At 40.8% G+C, this 8317-nt stretch overlaps 1 pseudogene; it reads right to left on the bottom strand.

Moving 5' to 3' along the window:
- Positions 1-7112: 7112 nt before the first annotated feature.
- Positions 7113-7657, bottom strand: LOC141425915 (transmembrane protein 101 pseudogene; annotated as a pseudogene).
- Positions 7658-8317: the final 660 nt, after the last annotated feature.

Here is an 8317-nt window from a genome sequence, read left to right as displayed (position 1 = left end):
TGCAGCCATGAAGAAGAATGAAATGTTATCATTCGCTGGTAAATGGATGGAATTGGAGAACATCATTCTGAGTGAGGTTAGCCTGGCCCAAAAGACCAAAAATCGTATGTTCTCCCTCATATGCCGACATTAGATCAAGGGCAAACACAACAATGGGATTGGACTTTCAGCACATGATAAAAGTGAGAGCACACAAGGGAGGGGTGAGGATAGGTAAGACACCTAAAAAAATTAGCTAGCATTTGTTGCCCTTAACACAGAGAAATTAAAGCAGATACCTTAAAAGCAACTGAGGCCAATAGGAAAAGGGGACCAGGAACTAGAGAAAAGGTTAGATCAAAAAGAATTAACCTAGAAGGTAACACACACGCACAGGAAATTAATGTGAGTCAACTCCCTGTATAGCTATCCTTATCTCAACCAGCAAAAACCCTTGTTCCTTTCTATTATTGCTTTTTTCCCTCTACAAAAAAATTAGAAATAAGAGCAAAATAGTTTCTGCTGGATATTGAGGGGGTAGGGGGGAGAGGGAGGGGGCGAAGTGGGTGGTAAGGGAGGGGGTGGGGGCAGGGGGGAGAAATGACCCAAGCCTTGTATGCACATATGAATAATAAAGTTTTTAAAAAAGTAAAACAAATAAAAATAAAAATAAAGCTAATGTGCTAATGTGTACATGTAAATTGTTTAGAACAGTCCCTGGCACTAAGTGATCACAAGTGTTAACTATTGCTCCTCCAAGGAACTGACTAGAGTGTGTTCATTTTGATAGGACAAGAGAAAAACATGAACAATTCCCACCTTCCCACTGCACCTGTGCCCAGAAAAGAGGAATATGTTAGGAGGTTATGACCGACCAGACTATAGGATGCTAATTGAATCCAGGACTTACACAGAAAACTAGGGTGCAAAACACTGGACTCACTGTTCTATTAAGTGACACTAATTCCATTTTTTTCTGGTTATCTTGGGTGTGGTTTTGCATCATTGGAGCTGTAATGCATGACCCTGGCCTTGTGGAGAAGACATTTCACAAACTTCCCATGACTTCCACTTCTCACAGAGCCCCATGTATCCAGGTTCCACCTCCCTCTCCATCTTGTCCATTCTCACTTTCCCCCCTGCTGACCTCTCCTCGGCCACAGCAGCCTCCTTGATGTTCCTCACACAGGGCAGGTTTGTCTACCCCAGGGGTTCCTACTTGCTAGATCATTCTTCCCCAAGACCCACTAGGCTCAGTCCCTGGCTTCCTTCTGATCATCTCTTAAGCATCATTTCCTCAGAGACTTCATTTTTAATCACACATTATAAAGAAAAAATGTCACATTCTATCTGATTCTGCCTTTTTTCAAAGCACTTAACTATCCAGTGTATGATAAATATTTACTAGTTTGTTTGCTTTCCTCTCTGACTCCACTAGGATATGATCTCCATAAAGGCAGAAAGTTTGCTTTGCTCCCTGTAAGGCCAAACACAGACCTTTCCCCTTCTGCACAGACCTGCTGACTCAGAATCTCCAACTTCATCCTTGCTTCCTAATTGATTGGCTAAGATTAGAACTGATTGCACTGTTCACTTTCTTAACCCCAAAGGAAAATGTCTCCCCATTCAGATAACTGACTTGACCTTGCCTGCCATGTCAGCAGTCTCCCCATCTGCAGCTTGTTTATCCTCCTACCTGATGAGATTCTGATCTCCAGAGCTAGGGTGCTACCCTTATTGCAGTAGCCTGAATTAAAATCAATCTCCTCACATATCTGTTTCTTGTAACAACTCCTAATTCTCCATCATATAAATCAATGCTTGACACATAGTCAGCTCATAATAAAAGTTTGCTGAGTGAGTGAACTATGGAAAAAGAGTTTTCCATGTGGTCCCACCCTGCTTGCTGGAGTTCTGCTCTGGACTTTGCCATAAAAGCCCTGGTTAAGAACAAAGAATTGTTTGATTTTAATTTTGAATTTACTTTGCTCTTGATCTCCTATGAAGGTACATCTCCTTAGGGTCTCTAAGGACTGAAGAAGTGACTGAGTTAACAAAGTATTCTGTTTTGTTTTGTTTTTTTCTGGTCTTCCTAGCATAATAGCATCTTAATAATCCTTCATCATTTCATCACTCCAGAAAGGCACGCACATCTAAGAACAGAAAAGAGGGTGTGTGCGTGATGTACATGAGGGGTGCTCAAAACAGAAATGTCTAATTTATGGTAAGGGTCTGTGTGTCTGGTAAATACTTGAAAATGCTTTGAGGAACTAAATACTCAACTCCTGAGGACTTGGCACAGGGAATGAGCAGCAGGAAGAAGATAAAAGCTGTAAAATCTATAACCTAAGATTTCTGCTTGCTTTGAATCTGCTCTTCACCTTTGGCTCAGCCTCCACCTTTACCTAAATACCTACTTCAACATCTATTCCTGGTGTTCTTAACCTCTGCATGACCAACAGCCATATCATCTCATAGCTACTGTCACAGCTAATCACTAACACCACCAGTGACACAGACAAGGTACATCATCCAGATGCATTGCCTACCCTCACAAAAGTATTTTGTTGAAAGAACAAATTCTGCAAGTGTGCAGGAAAGGATTAACTCATCAGACTTGGGTGTCCAAACCCAGAAAGTTTTTAAAAATAAATAAATAAAAGAACTGAACTTTGACTGTTGGGGTGGGGGCAGATAACGCTGAACCTTCAGGGTGTCCTTCCTAATGAAAATGTTTCCATACAACTTGCACCTCACCGGAGAGTTTATGCTAATAATGTGATTTATGGTGAATGCCTGTTTCTTTTTACCTATTCCTAGGCTAAACTGCAATAGTTCAACTTCTAGGGGAGGTGGTAACTGAGTAGCTAAGGTCAGTCATGTGGGTGCTCCATGCCTATGTGACTGACCCCAATAAATCTCCAGACACAAGGGCTCCAATAAAGTCCCCTCACCCAGTTGGCAATACTTCATACACGTTGTCACACATCATTGCTAAGTAGATTCGGCACTGTCCATTCATCTCCACTAGGATAGTGCAACTGGAAGCTCATGCTTCCTCCAAAATTCTATCATAGCACCTTTTCCTCTGCTGATTTTAATCTGTGCTCCATTGCTACAAGATAACAGGCTTTTTAATCTCTAACCTTCTAGAGAATCACCAAACCTCAGCCTGGTCTTGGGGACCCCTGACACATCAAGAGTTAATGATGACTAAAACATCCACTCACTTATGTATAAAAGGTATTCTTAAGAAACTTTAAATAGTTCAATAAGCTTATCCTCAATTAACACAAATATGAATAGAGTATACAGACTAAATGAAAGAATATTTTGTATTTTTGAGAGAATAAATATTTACAAATAAAATTTAAAGAAAGATTAATATTTATGGAATTACTTGTTGTACTGGTATGCTTGACATTAAACAAATAATCCTTAAGAATCATATTAAATTTTTATTATTTTATTATGTTAATTGCATCTAGACCATAAGTCTTACATGAAAATAGTCCTATTTGGCAATTCATCACAATATATGATGATGAATATAAAGCAAATGTCAACTTTTCAACCTCAAAATTTCATAAGCAAGAAAAACACAGAAATCATATAAGTCGTATTTCAAGTACTTGTCAGACACATCTACACTCACACACAAATCAAATTTGTTTGTCTGTTCTAGCACCAATCCTGCCATAATCAGGAACACAAAGGCTATGAATAAGACAAAGTGTAAAGGAGCACTACTGAAGGATTGGGAAAACACATTGTGCCCTCACTAATCAAACTTCAAACAACAGACTTTATAAGAACAATTTAAGACGAGGCTGCCTTCATTTTGAGTCTGTCAAAAAATTGGGAGGGGGACATTTTGAAAGTATTACTATGGATGTTTTCAGCTGTCAAAAAAGGACCTTTAAATTTTTCCCAAATTTATTAATCCTAAGTTTAAAAAGCTCTCTCTTAGAAAATATACAATAGAAATGTTTTTGCTTTAGCATCTTATACACCAGACACTTGTACAGCAAAATGGATTTGTTATCTTACTCTTCTTCACCACTTTCAGAGATTTCTGGGTCTCACACAAGTATAGTGAAGGTGGGTATAAAAATACAGTCACCCTATATCCATGGGTTTGGCAGCCACAAATTCAAGCAACCCAAATCAAAAATATGTGAGAAAAAGTTATATCTGTATTGAAGATGTACACTCTTTTCTTCTCATTATTTCCTAAACAATACAGTATAACAATTACTTACATAGCTTTTATATTGTATTAGATATTAAGGTAATCTGGAGATGATTTAAAGTACATGGGAAGATGTACATAGATATATGCAAATATTCCATTATTTTATGTAAGATTCAAACATCTCAGGATTTTGGTATCCAAGGACGCTCTGGAACCAATCCCCCACAGGTACAGGGGGATGACTAATATTTATGAAGCATAAAAGCAATAAGGAAATTCACGCAATTGTAACCATCATGTTTGGTTCGTGCCCTTCAGTTGTTTATTCAGAAAATAACAAAGCACAGTGTAATTAACAAAATTACTGGCTGGAAACAAGAAAATAATGAGCCTCTGTCACCAGTTTTCTATCTGTCATAGTGTTACTTCAGAAGTTCTTTGTCATGCAATTATGTTCAAACAAAATGAAATGACAGCTACTACTTGTTTTTTTAAAAAAACAAGGAGTCACTCTGAGGAGGTAGAAATGTGAAAGGGCAGAGAAAGAGTGAATGATGAACACAATATTGGATTTGTGAGTATTTTGAAATGCCTCACAAATACAGAGGTTAAGAAAAGTGGTAAATTATGTGAAGCCACTAGTTGTGGCTCTGTTCAGGAGCAACAAATAACATGCCTGCCCTGTCTCCCATAGGGCAGTCTGTGGAACAGCGACAGACACTAGCCTTCCAAGAGCTGTCAAAGCCCCCCACAGATGAGCAGACTGTACTACCTCCTGCACAAGGCAGGCACTGGGCTGTCCTCACCTCTCACACTAGATTGGGTTGGGAGGTAGCACTGTCTTCACTGTGAAGAGAGTTGAAGAGAGAAAGGGAAGTTTCAGCTCTGCAGATGGCTTTGTCACCAATTGTATTCCAGAGCCAAGACAGAGGTCATAATGGTTTTACAAAGGATTATAGATTAAGGTTTTTTGTTTGGGGAGTTATTTTTTGTTTTTTGTTTTGGATGGTATAAAATGTTTATTCTGTGATGGTCAACAATATTGAAATACCTCACATCTGTGCAGGTAGAGGACATATGATATGTACTAAAGCTGCCAAATAATGGGAAGTGGGTGGGAAGGGGTAAGGGAGAGTGACAGAGGGGGCTGAACTGACCAAAGTAAAGCATAGTCACAGCTGGGATACATTGAGAAACCCCTTTTAATACAGACTTTGGAATTAGTAATAAAAGACAAGACTGTAAAATAGGTACAGTGTGGGGGGATACTTGTGGGAAGGGGGAGTGAATGGATGAGAAAAAGATGAAGGAATAGGGTCGATGGGCTTTATATACATAAAGGAAATAAAATGATGAAACCTCTTCTAATTGCCTTAAATGGGAGGGGGGGTGACGGGAGGGGGAAGATGGTGGGGGCAATCTAACCAAAGTACAATGTAAGGATATTCAGAATTGTCACAAATCCCCCCATACAATGAATATATGCTAATAAAAATGAAAAAAAAGTTTACTCTGGAGGGCTGTGATCTGCTGTTTTGGGAGGGCACTCCACTCCACCATGCCTACAATGTAGCTAAAAACAAAGATGCTAGCAGGTGGGAAGCTGACCACTACCTGCTCCACCCTGCATATTGCAGAGCAGACCCACGGCCTGCTCTGTTCTCAAGCTGGGCAATAGAGAGCTGGTACGGTTTCTGTCCCGGCATATCCTGACATCCCAGCTTGAAACCAGAGATTTTAGACCCGGCCTAAAATCCTGGGCTTCCACATGTCAGGTCTGGCCATTTACCCTATACACCAAATAAAGAAGCATGGTGATAAAGAGAGAAAGGAGATTTATCACATGGCCTGGGACATGCCATGGGAAGAGGCAAAGGAAGCACTTCAGCCCATCTTAAGCCATCTTTGGAATACAGACATGAGCTACAGCTTTAAATAGATGAAGAATGAGGGCAGGAGACAAAATATCCCAGTCCCAGGTATACTCCAGCAGTCAGATTGATCAGGTGGGGCCTGAATGACCACTATCTCAGTCTTTGTTTATCAAGAGTTCTGGAGAAGTTGTCGTCACTTGGGGAGACCAATCTGGTTCCTAAGACAAGATTGATTACTCTTTCTCCAGGGTGCAGCCTCATCATTATAGGTAATTTTCCTCATTTGGAGGGGTGGTCTGTCCTACAAAACTCTGTTGATCCCTTTGGTCCCTTGTCATAAAGATGTTATTGATTGTTCCTATCCTTCCTTGATTCCAAGGTGGCTGTGGGAGAGAATGGCTCAGAGCAAAGGATAACAGGTACAAAATGGAAACAGAAATGACATGATTTCCTCCTATTTTTAATTCACTCATTGGCCAAGTAAGGAGTCAGTGCTTTTCTCAAAAGCAGTTTAAGCACCTCTTACAACTTAACTTCTGTAGTGCCAGGTCCTTCTGCTTCTCTGGGACCTGGTCCACATATGTCAAACACACATACTGTCACCCAGTCTGAAAAGTGCCACAGAGCTTAGTTGCATCTGCCAGGCTCAAAAAGAAATTTTTCACATTTGCTTATTTGGGGATCTTCTTCTGTCTCCCACTCCCAGTACCTGCACCCCATCCCTGCCTTACTCACTTCTCAGAGACTCTTCCTTCCCTGGATACCCAGGGTGCAGCTAGCCTCAGCTCTCCTAACAAAAAAGGAAAAAAAAAAAAACTGTGCTGCATTAGCATCAGAGTTTCTACCCTCCCGAGGGGCCATCCAGGAATTTGAGGAAGACACCTGCCTCTTAACTATGTAAAACAAAACAAAAAGATCAAACAAACAGACCAAGAAGCATAGATAAACAGCAACTAAGCCAGCAATGCAGAAGGCAAGAAGTGCCCCTAGGTGGCCCACTGTTCCTGCTGTGGAACTCAGGCATCAATCATGTCTCCAGGAAAAGCTTCATCTGGTTCCAGAACTCAGCACATTGTGCCAGAAGGGATCCGGGCAGCCAGGGCCAGGTAGTACACTGGTGGGAAGACCAGAGCCAAGACACCATACAGCACAAAGAACAGCTGAATCATCAGTTCCCCACCACACCCAAGGTGGTTCAGATATGCCAGCCAGCCCTCCTTGCTGTGCTGCAGCCAGTAGGCCACACAGATGAGGTAGACGCCTAGACAGTGGACTTCAGAGAAGGCTGTAGGGTTTCCCACTGTGTAGCAAGCCAGCACTGCAGGCCAACACCAGAAAGCTGCCAGTGATGGCAACTGTGCCAAGTACATACAGACCTTCAACCAGTCCCCAAAGTGGACAGAGCCACCAATGTAGGCAGCTTAGATGCTACTGGCCAGCTGGAGTATGGCACCCAATGCAAGCCAGTGCTGCTTCACTCAGAAAAACATGAACCTAGCACACAGCTCAGTTACCCCCACCAACTCAAGAAGTATAGGTAGGGCACTGGGATGTCAGGCTTCCATTCTTCGAGGCCATCATGGGAAAGGGCAGTCCACTGCAGCCTCATCCCTATCTGAGAGGTTGGTCCCAGGATGAAAAATGCAACTTGGATTGTAGGTTTTAAAGGGAGACATAAAAGGAAGAAATTAAAGATGTTTGGAAATGAGTTAGAAATAAAATATTAAGAAAATCTATATAAAACTTAGAAAAAGAGTTGGGTATGGTGGTACACAGCTGTAATCCTAGCACTTGGGAAGCTGAGACTAGAGGATCTTAAATCTAGGCCAGCCTGGGTTACATGGCAATAACCTGTCTCAAAAAGAAAAAAAAATAAAAACCTAAAAATAAGACAAAATGATTACTGTGCACCCTTTCAAATTCACACTAGGACACAGTCTAACAATCTCACATCAGGACCATCTGATTCTCTAGAGAATATAATACCAGACTTATTGTTTTATTTTTTAGTATGACCCATATTCTATAAAGTTAAATGTTAATTTGGAGAAGTCTGTTAACTTGTAAATGGTTTTCTATCCAATAGAAAGGATTACCCCAAAAGTTGAGTCCTGTAGGACATTAACCAGTTTTTTGTCTAATTTTGCAATTTTGTTCCAGCATTTTTTCTTTAATTGGGCAAATATACCAATCTCTATCTTGCTGGTTCCCTCATTAATGAAGGAACATATTCTAGATACTACAGTATGTGAGATTTGTGGTTATTTTT

Source organism: Castor canadensis, chromosome 8 (genome assembly GCF_047511655.1).
Source record: "Castor canadensis chromosome 8, mCasCan1.hap1v2, whole genome shotgun sequence".
NCBI lineage: Eukaryota > Metazoa > Chordata > Mammalia > Rodentia > Castoridae > Castor > Castor canadensis.
The sequence above is the reverse complement of the archived record's forward strand: the minus strand, read 5'-3'. Positions and strand labels throughout refer to the sequence as shown.